The 12,239-nt window shown below is 33.8% G+C and overlaps 1 protein-coding gene across 21 annotated transcripts in view; it reads left to right on the top strand.

The window, feature by feature from the left end:
- PTPRD (protein tyrosine phosphatase receptor type D) overlaps window positions 1-12,239 on the top strand; it is a 1,298,969-nt gene that overhangs the window by 446,092 nt on the left and 840,638 nt on the right. For all 21 annotated transcript variants that reach the window (XM_069776173.1, XM_069776170.1, XM_069776168.1 and 18 more), the window contains one exon: window positions 393-436. The gene's annotated coding sequence lies outside the window, so the exon portion shown is untranslated. The remainder of the gene's footprint in view (window positions 1-392; window positions 437-12,239) is intronic.

The raw sequence follows: 12,239 nt of genomic DNA, 5'->3' as shown, positions 1-12,239 counted from the left end.
AGGTATATATTTGGAAATGGTGACCTATAGTACAAATATTGAATTCTGCACCATTTCAGGCTTTCACTTATTACATCATTTAAAAATTCAATTATGCAAATTGCAATTAAACATGTTCTTTGATATGATTTGAATTTCATAATAAGACTTGTAAGAAAATTCAGAAACATTAGATAAATTTAAAAAGAAGAAAGAAATAACTGCAGACCTGCATTTCCACTTTTATTGCTAATTGTTCTTTTCAGGTAAGTATAAGGTATTGCAATGTTTATGAGTCATAATATTTTCGGACTACTATCAACAAATACAAATCTGTATGCATAAAAACATGGTATTTGACAATGATTGTTACTACCAGTAATATCAAATGCTTTTTAAATTTTTTTTTTTAGATCTCTATCCTGAGACACAACAACAGGATGTGCGTCGGAGAAGAGTAAGTTGAAAAATTCCTTGTTCCTGATACTTTTTTCATTTTAATAATAACAACTGGTTATTGTATCTTGAGTTTCAATGAAAATAATCCATTATCTATGAATTTTAAAAATACTAAGCCACTCCCACTGAGTTCTATTTACCAAGTCCTACACTGTTTATTCAGACTTGACCTTGATTTCAGCAGGAGCTTTACCTAAGTAACATTCTTTTGAGTATATTAAATTTAAACACTAACAGTTTTAGTAACTTAGTATAAAATATCTAAGCAGCTATGTTTACCATGATGTCCTAAATTTTTATGAATAGAGAAACATCCTAGGTGATTTTGTTGCTTCAGGTAACTTTCCTTTAGAAAAGAAATCCAAAGGAAGATGAGCTATTCTTACAAAACAACAAAGAAACAAAGAAAGTGATAAAGTACACTTATAGTGTCTTTTCATTGATGTACACCTTCCATGTGTAAAGACCGTATGGAAAATTATTTTAATGTATTTAGCTACCCATTAATCACTGGATTTTCTCCTTTATTTATGCCTGAAATGTCTATCATCTTCTCTGTAGTGCTTGGAAAGTTGGGTTTTATTGTAAAAAAATTACATGAGGCTAATGTACAATTTATGTCTTTCTCTCACATAGCGTACTTGATGAGCTTTAAAACGGAAGCTTTTTTCATGTCCAGGTTTTGTATTGTTTTGCTTTATCCAAATTTGAACCAGCAGGTTCAAATGCCAATGACTCAGTGACATAGCTGGAGCAGAAATTAACATTATCTGTTAACTGCTTGGTACTGAGGGAATGACTAGCAGCAAAGTCTTTGCTATGTCAAGTCTCTGCTGGATCAAGAAGTTCTCATGCTGTTTTTCAACAGCAAAATTAGTGCAATGTAAGTAATACCGATTTCCAAGTGGCATGATTTTACATTACAATGCTAGCTGCTAATCCTTATTTCTATTTGTTAAAGACACTGCAAAGTGTGTTTGAGTGGAAAAAGTAATCCTGCAGTTATAAAAGAGAATATGAGCACACCTGGAATTTTGCCTTTTGTCTGATGAGTTTAGGACTTGGATTTTAGACCAAAGACTAACCCCAGTCCCTAAAGAAACAGAAGTTCTCTATCCAGGAAAATGACTCTTGTTTCACTGGATACAAAAAAAAGATGCAATAGGTTGAAGGTAGGAGCAATACTGGGAGTAGATCATCTCTGCCTGGCTCCTGGGAGAATCTTTCATTTTTCCTTTCCCCAAATATAAAAGCAACCTTGTACAGCCACTGAAATCACTTGACGTATATCTTCAATACATTTCAATTGTCACAGTTCTGTTCCACTCAGCAGAGTGGTGTTAATTTTCATCACCTCACTGCTTGAACATAAATCTTTATTAGCTCAATTAATGAGTTTCATTTTTGCCTTCCTTTGATGTGTTTTGTGAGAATATACTATACTTCCAGTCACATTTGCAGGGCACTCTACAAGACATTTTGGGTTTGGAGCTATGCTGCTCTCAGGGGTACTGAGAAATTGGTATCATACTCAATTCATTAATATCTTTTTTTTCTGAAGCTATTCTTTACTGTTCACAGTTGTATCCTGATAGCATCTCAAGATGTTCTCACTATATGGGCAGAGATAAAGTTCTAATGGGAGGAAGCAAGCCAAGAAGGGAAAATGCAGTTTTCTTTCCTTAAAGTTATTATGTTGACAATGTAAGATCATTCCCAAGTGAAGTCTGCACCACACATTTATATGTTAGAAGGATAACTAATATTTTCCTCAGTAAAGATGTTTTCAGACAGAAGACTCTATGGATGCAGTTTACTTCATATGGCTGCAAGTAACACTAGCAAGCCATTTCTGGCAAACTAGGAGGAAAAAGGGATAGTGAACAGGAAAATGTGAGTGTTATGTCCTAAATCCAGTATTTTGATTCAAAATGCAGTAGAATACTTATGTCTTACTACCTCTTACTCATTCTGGATATGTACTACCATTGTATTCATAGAATCATAAAATAGAATCATAGAATCATTTAAGTTGGAAAAGACCTTCAAGATCATCAAGTCCAACCATTAACCATGCCCACTAAACCATGTCCTGAAGTACCCTGTCCATGATTCTATGATTCTATGATTCTATGATTCTATGTTTTTGCCTATGAATCACTTCTTTTCCTCCTTGAGTATTCAAAAGTGACTATAAAATGCCAAACTCTAGCCCGTTATTTCTGTTATGCCTGGAAAGGTCCTGAAAAATTAGCAAAGTTTTCCTTTCACTTACTCCAACGCAAAACCCTTATGTTTATTATAATTGCAAAAGTGAGGTTTGTTGGTCTTTCAAAGACAAATTCCAAAGGTGATATGCCTTACATGACCACATCAGATAACCTCACTTTTTTTTCACATCAAATAGCAAAAAACAACTAAAACAAAATTTTAAAAATCAGGTCACTTGCATTTTGTGAAAAGAAAAAGTAAACCTACCCCTGGCGAGATCTCAACCAACAGGTGCAAACCAGGTATTTAGAATGGAAATGAGTAATAGTTTCAGCTTCAGAATGGGAACCTCCCTCACTGAAAAGAACAAACAGAAGACCTCCAGTGTATTAACCAACTGGCACAAGTTCCTAAATACTTTGTAAATTATGGCAGGCAACTCAGCACAAGGTTTTAGCATTGTGGTAATTTTGTGAACTCCACATGTTTAGAAGCCTATAGGCAGTTACCATTACCCCAGGATATGAGATTTTATAACTGCAACAAGGACAACATATTTCCTACATATCCTTTTATACATGATCTGCTGATGTCCATGTAAAAATCCCAGTCAAATATCCTTTCTGAAAATGACTAGCTTACCAAGTTCTTCACTTCATCAGGGAAGTTGTGTGTGTCATCAGGGAAGTTGTGTGTGAAAGGTAGGAGTGAAACTAGCTCAAGAATATCTTCTAAAACTTACAAGTCAGGTGCTGCTAAATTCATTATACACATTGGTACGTTTCTGCTGTATAAAATACATCTATTGAGTAAACTACTCACGATTCTTATTCAAAGTGCTGTTTTCATTTTACAGTCTTTACAAGACATTGACTTTGTAAAAATAATAAGAAAACAGTACATTTGGGTTTGGGCTTTTTCTGTTTTGGTACTTAAGATGTTAGAAGCTTTGAGTAGGAGACATCTCAGTTTTTACAGTTACTATGGCTTCATAGAGTTTCTGTTAATTATTTGATTATTTAACTTAACACATTAAAAAACAATGCAAAACATTGCAAAAGTTTGATAGTGTGGTGGCAGTAATATGTAATTTTGTGCAGGTCAGCATTGTCAATTCTGATGGTAAGTTTCTGAATCAACTTAGCAAACTGAAATTGTTGCCATTTAAGGTAAATAGCTTTTTCATTTTTTCTGTGTGAAGACAAAGGTAAAGATGAACAGTGACAGAATATTTTTCTCCTCTTGTATGTGATTAATATCTGAGGTCAGTAAACAAAAGGTGAAGGAGCTACCCTTAGATGACTGCAATGCCATGGCTGGGAGAGGGAAGTTGCAGTCTAGTCTGATTCTCAAGGCCAGCAGTCAAGTGCAAGTCTTGTCTGCAGCAAAGATACCTAGGTTTTTTTCTCCCTTTCTTTTTAAATATTCAGAATGTTTCACGTCAAATATTTTCTGACAGCCTTAGTGCTAGGTAGGGCCAAAAATCCAAATGTGTAAATTTTATACTGATGGAAAAGTCTCTCTAAAGTTTGGATATGAGGAGGTCAGATGAAGAATTTAAATGCTTTTATCTGGATTAAAAATTTTCCCTGAGGTACTTGAAGATCTGCACTGTGATATTTTCCATGTTCAAAGTAAAATAAAGGGGAAATAATTAGAAATTTATTACGAAGAAAAGTAAGGCAATATAGTATTTGTCATTGTCTAAACCATAGTGTTTTAAATTGTTCCCTTTTCTGACTGTATTGTTATAACAGCAGCAAGTAGGCAAAATAATGTAAGTGTAGAAATTTTGCCATAATGATGATGTTTCTATAAAGCACCATAGCATACATCTTAATATAATTCACTGAAACCCTTTTAACTATGCTTATTTTGAGGTCTGTGTTGTTTTTCTGATTTGTATTAGTTTGTTTGGGGGTTTTTTTTGGTATTCTTTAAAAAAAAAACAAAAAACAAACCAAAACACTATGAACTTTATACTTGAAACAATCATCAGATAAAATTAATTTTATACAGTAATCAGTAGATAATTGTAGAGAAGTGAAATGTGGTATTTTGCTTCTGCTAAAGAGATAAACATTTTGCATTATGCAATATAAACAACCACATTATTTTCCTGCAGTGTAGAATTTTGCCTGCTCATTCTGATATTGTGGATCAGGCAGCCAAATTATTTTTTTCTTTTCCAGCCTCAGTGTTTATATATGGTTAGTCATAAATGACTTCTAAATAGGTTGTTCTGCCAGCCTTTTATTGCTAAGGAAGACTTTTTTCAAACACTTAACTCCTTGTGCGTTTTGAAACTTGATCCCAAGGAAAAAGAGAGAGGCCACTAAACAAATATTTAAAAAAAAAAATCTGAAATAATCTTCTCTACTTTATAATCATAATGGTAGGAAGTTCAATATTTCTGCTCAAACAAAAAGGCTGGTAGACATATTTACCAAAGGCCTTATGATGTTTGCAGTCGACTTTGCAGAAGACAACATTTATAAAACCTTTATAGTGTCTGGCAGGTGCCATGCATTCTCCTGGGGATTAGTGTTATTCAGATATTGTCTTTCATATGAACTTCAAACCCTTTTTCTTTTTTTAGAGACAGCTTTTTAATAGGTTTTGGAAATTAAAACCTTTTTATTTGTGTCATTATAATACCTGCTACAAATTTATTTTGGGGAGATAAAAGCCAGTAAAGCTAAAGGCTATTGTAATTTTTTAAAGGGGAAGAAAAAGATGGAGTGGTATAAGTGTAGTATGAAACACTCAAAGAACTAAAAAGCATGGCCTATGCCATGTTTGTCTTGGTTTTTTGTTTTGGTTTGGGTTTTTGGGTTTTTTTGGGGTTTTTTTGTTTTTTTTTATTGAATAAAGCAATGGCAGGTATTTTCCTGTATTTCCATCTTTGAATATCTAGTCCCACAGACCTTACTGTGCTATAAGTAGACAAAATATTGTGTTTATTAAGACTTAGCAACAAAAATCAGTTCAGAATTCCATTTTGAAAGTGAAAAATAAGATCTGAAGAAGAGACACTTAACTGCTTTTCCTTCTTTAAAGCCCCGCAAGTAGGTGAAAAACATAGATTCCAGCTTTCTAGATTCTAGATTTCTAGTGCATGTAAATTTGGGAAAAACAGGGAATTTAGGAACTAACCCAAAATGTTGCTCAGAAAGAGGGTCATTAGACAGTTGGTTATAAATTGTCTTTCTTTTTGGTACTTTTTGTATTTAAAGAATGTTTTTAATTCCACAGTATAGATTCAAGTAAGCTAAATGTAAAATTAAAATTAAAATTGAAAAAAAATCTTTAAATATCAATAACAAAATTCAGACTACCAAAAGATACCTAGTGTTTTGGGAACCAGAATGATATATTACTTATTTTAGAATTGATAAACAGTTTTTTCCCTAGTTTCTAAAAGGAAAGCTTTCCAAGGATCTTCCTTCTATCCTCTTTCATTTACCATTATCCTGAGGGCTGAATGAAAAGGAGGTCAGCAAAGAGTCCTACTTTTGTTTTTCTGGAACAGATTAGAATCTCCTCAGATCTCAGCCCCTCTGACAGCTGAATGGAAATGTGTCTACCTTTTTGCTTGTTTGCTTTTTACCTTAGAAATGCTTGGTAAATGAAACTCCTGTCCTTTCAGCAAGGCTTTTGGCTGTTTTCTGCTGATCCATAGACCCGCATTTCAGTCTCATAAATTTCCACACTGATAAAGTTTCCAGCTATCTCCTTCTGACCCAGCAGCCCACTATGATGTTGAGCATTGTGGATTGCTCTGTGCTACTGCAGGTTCCGACTGCTTCTGCTTTAGGGTCCTAAGAACACTGTTTTCATTGATTATAAGTACTTCTGCCAAAGAAACTTTGAGGTACAGCTCCAAGAGGAAAAATAAACAGTTTGATAAAAGCTGTTTTTCACAATGGCAGTTTTAGTTGCTTTCAGGGTAGCACTGGGCTATAGGTTTTGTTTGTCATTATTAAGTCTAGTGGAGGGAAGGATGGAAAAAAGCTCTGAGAAGTTACAATGAGATTTCTAAAGAAATGGTAGAATGAGCACAGGGCTTGCTGGCATATATAGACATCTTAGTGGAGAATAAGAAAAAAAAAAGGCAGATTCTGAAAAAGGTGAAAAGTGAAATAGGAAAGGACCAAATATGTAAGAAGGACTGCAGAAGTGTGAAGAATTTTTTACTCTCAGATTCATACCATGCACAAATTGGCAAAATTCCACAAATGCCTATCACATTTACATATTTTGGTCACCTGGAAAGTTTTCCAAATAAATTTCTGGAAAATTGACTTTTCTTAAAATTTTTTTTATGTCTTAAGTTGGTCTCCACACATTTATACACAGAATTGTGGTTTTAGACTAAGTAAGAGAGGTTTAATCAACACTTAGCTATGTGTGTTTCATATCTTATTGGCTGTGAAATGTGCAACCTAGCAATATTTTGTTTATTGTTGTGTAAAAAATGTTATATGACCAAGAATTCTAAAAACTCCTGGATGAAGTGCAAGGCAGAAAGAGGACAATTTCCTCATGTAGCACCTTTAAACAAAACAAACCAAACAAAAAAAAATCAAACAAAAAAAATGTTTAATAGAAAGAAAGATAACTCTTATGTAAGAGTTTTGTAAGTAATCTAAAAATTTTATACCTTCATAAAGTGGTTTGATATTTCAAATGTTTTACTCCCAAAGTGAGGTGGAGTAGTCTTTTCAACTTTGAATTTTTGACTTACAACAAAACCCAAATATTAACAAACATTCTGCAGATATGATTACTATATGATCACTCAACACAATGACTTCTTACCAATGTAAATAATAATTTAAAAAAAGATTATTTTCTAGTTTGACAGGTTTTGTTTAGCTTTCTCCAAAAACAAATCTGAAAGACTAGGTAGAAGAAATGGAAGAAAAGCACATTTTTGTTTTATATTTCTATGTTTAATCTTTTTCCCAAATGTAGACAGATGCCAGAGTTTCTAACCTGATGGTACTCTTTCATACACCTGCATGCAAACAGTATGTTTTTTTAGTTGCTTTATCTCAGTGCTCATTCAGAGGTAACTGTGGATTATTAATCAGCACTCTACAGCTGGAATTAATTTGTCTGACAGTGAAGACCCCTCCAGAAGAGCTCTCCTCTCAAGGATCTGTGGTTTGAAAGGAATGAAGGGAATGTAAAAACCCCTAACTCAAAAACAAAACCACTTCACCAACTTCTGCCTCTCATTATATGCTTTGGTTTTCCTTTAAATTTCAATTCAACTTGTATGAAACATGGCTTGTCATTCTGACTACATTAGCAAAATGAAGCATCATGACTTTCCTGCATTTTAGAGGATTGTACTAATAGCCACCTCACCCAAAAGTGCTTGAAATCTTGTTAAAGGATTAAAAATTTTACTGTCATGACGGACAATGTGGAAGTCTTTAAAAGTAAGGAGGAGAGAAAGACTGACCTAAGGGTGAATGAAAAGGCACATATTTTGAGTTTTTCTCTGTCAAAAACAAATGATGCCTACATTTGAGGAATAAACAGCTATTTTGCTGCATCCTATAGAAATTTAGAAAAGCAGTAACTCCTATTCTGGATTGCTCATGATCTGAAACAGAATTTTAAGGACTAATTCAGGACAGCCTTATAGGACAACCCCAGTTCTGCAGTTCCCTCCGTGCTACGAAAGCCCACATGAAATGGAGGTCATTACAGTGTTGGTTTACTACTTTTATGGTTTACAGAAGCTTAACAAACTTTGAGAAAATAAATACAGGAGAGATTTTTTTGCTTAGGAGCTCACTAGAAAATGCAAAAATAAGAGATGATGTAATGAAATGTGAACATTCAAATCTCTTCCTTACAGAAATTGCTAATGAAATGGAAGATTTGCATTAATTTGGCTATACATTTATTTTTTAACTCAGAGAGAGAGTTTTCCCATTTCTGACACCAATTTAAAATGTAAGTTCCCCCTGGAGTATTATGTTCACTTTTGATCTGTTCAACAATGGAGAGTAGTGAAAATGACTGAGCAGAAGAGAATCTTATTCTATTTTTTTCTCTTTCCTTAGCTACATAATCTTACATTGGTGAGGGAATTCAAAAAGAAGGAAGATATGTAATATTTACTAGAATATATAGCCTTTCTGGTAATTTTCCTACATGCAGTATTATTTATGTTAACTGCTCATCTCCAGCATGAAACTTTTTCAGATGCATTTTGAAAGAGTAATTTTACAGAATGTGGAGAATTTCTCTTATCTGTCATAACAGAAATATTTTCAAAGGATGCTGTGTAATTAAGCATGAACTCCCCTGCCTGAGTAGCAATCCTAAATCAAACTGTTTTTCCAGGTGTTTCTCCAAGAACTTTAGAATATTTCCAAGTGTACCCCCTTACAGCTAATGTTTCACTGATTGGTCTGGAGTTCCCTGGTTTTCATCTTCTTTTTACTTTTTCTTTTGATGATAGCTGTGTTCTAGAAAATCTCGTCCTTTTCAGATGTTTGTGCTAAAAATAATGTTGGACTTCAGGTGTACAAACCTGAGATAAGGCCAAATTCAGAGACAAATTGGGAAAGATTTAATAAGACATTTTTTCCACTTCAGCATGTAAATTAGAGACTTTTTTGCAGTTTTCTTCTGCAGATTTGCCTATAATGACAGCAACCCATTAACATGAAATTTACACCTTCTTAAATGTTTTCTGATTTAGCCCTTTGAGTTTGAGTGAAGAACTGTGCATAAAATTTATATCACAAAAAGTCCACTTTTAGAGGTCCAAGCTAAAAGGGGGGCAGGGGGTGGGGGAGTGAAAGTGGACTTGGTTGATGATATTATTCACTCAATTAATAGCTGCACCCAGTGAACATTTCTGAACCACAATAGTTTTCTTCTCTTTAAATTGGATCTATTTCCAAGTAAAACGTAAAGAAATCTAAAGTAGAACTATTTATGTAAATAGCAGGCAAAAGAAAAGTATAACTTACAGAAGACTAGATTAACTTCCGAATTTCCTTTACAGCTACATGTAGTTAAATATAGAAAAGGCCTGCTGAATGACACTATTGAGTGTCATTCAATGCAAGACTGGTCCCTGCGGTATTATAAGAAATATCATCACTAAGCAGTAATAGATTTCATGGTTTTTTTGACACATGTTAAATTCGAAATAATTGCTGATTCATTAGTGACTTTTTCTGAAAGCTGTGCATTCCACCTCCCACCCCCCAAAAATGGAAAAGTTAATTCTTATGTCAGCTAACCTATGCTTAGCATTGTGTCTTTTATGACTGTATTTTTATTTCTTGCTTTGACCAGACTTCAAGATGTCTCATATCTTTCTTCCCTTTTGAATGCCCTTTTAGGAATACTTTTTCTTATTAATCAGGCTAAAGTTTTCAGTTCAACACTCCCAGTAAGTCCTAATTAGAAGTTCTTCAGAACTTTTTTCAGGCTAAATAATCAAGGACAAGATCTACATCCTAAGCTTCAGGCCTGCCAAACTGATTGTGATAGGACTGTGCTTGGCTGTAGAGGTTTTCCCACCTGGTTGTTTGTGGAGAATGAAGACATTAGATTGACAGCATGGAAATCAGTTAGTTGCAGAAAACTGGCAGATACATTTAACTCTTCAGAACTTCCCAGATTTTAACAATCTGTCATTTTTTTGGGATAATCATTTGATATCAGTTTACCCTTTGTTATTAGTTGAGGAAAGAGAATTAAAAAAATAGTTAAAAAAAAAATTCTGTGAGGAGAAAGAATGGATAAGAAAAACAAACATTCCTGCATGGACCATTTACCATAAGTGGTGTGAAGTTGTTTTGAATTTTACAAGGCTGAATCTGTTGCAGGGTACTGAACATGAAAATTCCCCTAATGACTCAAATGCCCAAGAGCTAAAATAGTAGATTTCCCAGAGCAATGAAGGACATCTTTTAGTTGATCTAATATGTAGTTTTTCCTCAAATGGCCAGAATATAAAGAATTTTCATAGAACAATAATGAGCAAAATATGTTAATAACTCTGGTGATAAAAAGAAAAGTGTTAGAGGTAACATTACACTACATAGCATTTTGCCCTTTGTTAGATAATGGATCTGAGGATAAAAATACAGAATTAAATGTCAGGGACAATATAACATCCTGGAAAGTTTTCACAGAAACCAGATATTGCATTAAATGTGGAGTATTAGGAACAGGGCTCATCATGACATTAATTTATTGTTGTTGAGTATTTCAATAGAAAGCACCATACTTATCTGAGCCTATGCAGTTTTGGGGGGGGGGGGGGGCAAATTTGACTAAATATTATTTAGGAAAAAATACACAGCTTTAGTATTTTAACCACAGAATATTTTGATTTATAAATTTGTTTCAAAGAAAATAAATGACAGAATGTATCTTTTGATGTTTGCATAGCTTATACTATAAAGTTTAAGGTCTGAAAGAAACCTTCTGTTTTATTGAAAGGAGCAATTAATCATTTCGGTGTTTGGATGTGACTGTTAGAAGTTATTAAAGCCTTTAGTTTCCATAAAAGGTAAAAACATGAGCAGGCAAGGAGCCAGTGCATCTAGAATAGGAAATGTGGTCTGGATGTAAATCTTGCCTTAAAAGGTACATATTTGATTCTTAGATAGCATGCTGATATACAATATTACCTCTAATATTGTTCTAAGATTTCTGATGTCGTAATTTCATCATATGTAGTGTTTTGTCACTATGCTGCTGTACTACTTCGACCTGTTTCTTATGTTCAGTGAACACTGAAAAAATCAGAATCAGTTGTTCTCCCAGGAAATACATAATACATACAGCATGCTGCTCGTGTTTCAAACAATTATCAGCAGTTTGGATTTCACTGCATACTAAACCATTTAGGACCCCAGTTTTTCTTAGGTTGCATAGATTATATATAATCTACTTCCTGCTATGTCATCTATATTACAATTTTTCCCTTAGATTTTTAACACAGGCTTAGAAGTAGAAATCACACTTCTTTATTCTCCAGTGTCTGTTATTGGTTTACCTTCATACAAGACAAGCTATTGTAGTATAGAGATATCCAGGCTAAATTGAAATGTCTTAGTCAGGGTAACAGAACAAGATAGAAGATGGGGGAGGCATGAGCTTCCTATGGGCTTGCTTTTCAGATATACTTTCAGAGTTTGTCTTGGTTTAGATCATTTCATTTTCATTTATTTCTTTGATATGAGAAAAGCCTTGCTGTTCCACTTTAAAGAAAAATATAAAAAATTGCCTCTTCTTGTAATTGGTTTGTGATTGCAATTACAAATTGTAATAATTTTTAGTGGTTATAAGTTATTAGCCCAGCTTGAGTACATATATTTTGTTGGTCAGGTTCTTCAGTCTTGAAGATAGAAGTCCAAATCTTTTAGCCCAGCTTTCTTGTAGAAGCCTACTCAAAATTAACAGATAGGCACTTCAGTAACTAAGAAATAATTTTGCTGACAAAGAAGCAGGCAGGAGCCCTGTTTCTTCTTCAGTCACAGTTTGAAAATCTACTTCAAAGGCACTATAATACAAGAGCACTTTGTGTTAATACATGGAAG

Source organism: Haliaeetus albicilla, chromosome Z (genome assembly GCF_947461875.1).
Source record: "Haliaeetus albicilla chromosome Z, bHalAlb1.1, whole genome shotgun sequence".
Classification (NCBI taxonomy): domain Eukaryota; kingdom Metazoa; phylum Chordata; class Aves; order Accipitriformes; family Accipitridae; genus Haliaeetus; species Haliaeetus albicilla.
The sequence above is the reverse complement of the archived record's forward strand: the minus strand, read 5'-3'. Positions and strand labels throughout refer to the sequence as shown.